The following is a 1343-nucleotide window of genomic DNA, read 5'->3' as shown; positions in this document are numbered from 1 at the left end:
TCTTATTGTCCTTTTATAGTAATAGAGTGGAAAAGTTGGGTTTCAGAAGTAAAAATCCAATTCATTTTCTCCATAGGGGAGCTGATTTTTAATGATACTTTATTGACTTTTAAAGAAAAGTTTAATGAGCTCGGTTGTTGATCAATGGTATACTTCTGTTAAAGCCATCAGCACATATTATTTCAACTTTTCTTTAAATTATCATATTCAAACGCCGAATTCTTGATGAAAAACTACATTACCCATAATGCACCAATCAAAGAATGCCACCAATCAGAGAATAAAATTAATTAAATGAGCTCTTTCCCTCTGCTATATATACATATTTCTCAATAAATGTCAGATATATTGTTTCTCTTTCTCTTTCTTTAAAGGGATAGTTCACCCAAAAATGAAAATTACCCCATGATTTACTCACCCTCCGAAACACAATTCCGCTGAAACGCCATTCTCTCATGAATGCCCGTACGACAGTTAATGGAAGCTAGAGATTGCAGTTTATAACGTTTTAAATATGGATATTTTTCTTACACAAATGCATCGATTCACTTCAGAAGGCCTTTATTAACCTCCCAGAGCCGTGTGGAGCACTTTTTATGATGGATGGATGCACTTTAATGGACTTCAAAATCTCAACACCAATTTACTGCCATTATAAAGCTTGGAAGAGCCAGGACATTTTTAATATAACTCCAATTGTATTGTTCTGAAAGAAGAAAGTCATATACACCTAGGATGGCTTGAGGGTGAGTAAATCATGGGGTACATTTTATTTTTAGGTGAACTATCCCATTAAATCAACAGTTTTATATTTATCCATCATCTTTATTTCAATTATGTTGTTCACAATGATTTGTGAGATTGTACTTCTATGTAGGGATAATTTAGATTTTTTTTCTTTCTTCATTTTTTATTTATACTTTTTTTTTCAGTTTTTCAGATAATAAATTGCTTCAAATGTTGTAATGTTGTGATTTTCACCTCGTATTTGAGTGGTTTGGTCATGGCATTTAACTCTAAAATGAGCCATTTTAAATCCCTATTGGATTTTCGTTGTATTCTGGTATGTCAGTTTCTAAATTATCTAGTAGGCTTCTAGTAGTTAGTAGTAGCCTTCCAAGGCAATCCTTATGCTATTAATATTTTAGATCCACTGTAGATATTTAGCTGACCACTCAGGGTCAACCGTCTTGTCAATTCTAAGAACGTTAATTTCCTGGTTAAAGGAAATAACTTTCTTACTGTACAATTCTCCGAACGTCACTAGAACAATCTGGTGCTTCTGAAGCAGCTACTGTTTTGTTATTAGTTTACGTATTTGCTATTGACTGTTCAAATGCGGA

General features: G+C 33.0%; 1 protein-coding gene across 1 annotated transcript in view; it reads right to left on the bottom strand.

The window, feature by feature from the left end:
* The window catches only part of LOC107560786 (importin-13-like), a 24643-nt gene that overhangs the window by 22343 nt on the left and 957 nt on the right, over positions 1-1343 (bottom strand). The window lies entirely within an intron of this gene.

The sequence above is a fragment of the Sinocyclocheilus grahami genome, unplaced genomic scaffold (assembly GCF_001515645.1).
Source record: "Sinocyclocheilus grahami isolate Dianchi unplaced genomic scaffold, SAMN03320097.WGS_v1.1 scaffold742.1, whole genome shotgun sequence".
Lineage (NCBI taxonomy): Eukaryota > Metazoa > Chordata > Actinopteri > Cypriniformes > Cyprinidae > Sinocyclocheilus > Sinocyclocheilus grahami.
Note: the sequence above shows the minus strand (reverse complement) of the source record. Positions and strands in the feature narration are given on the sequence as shown.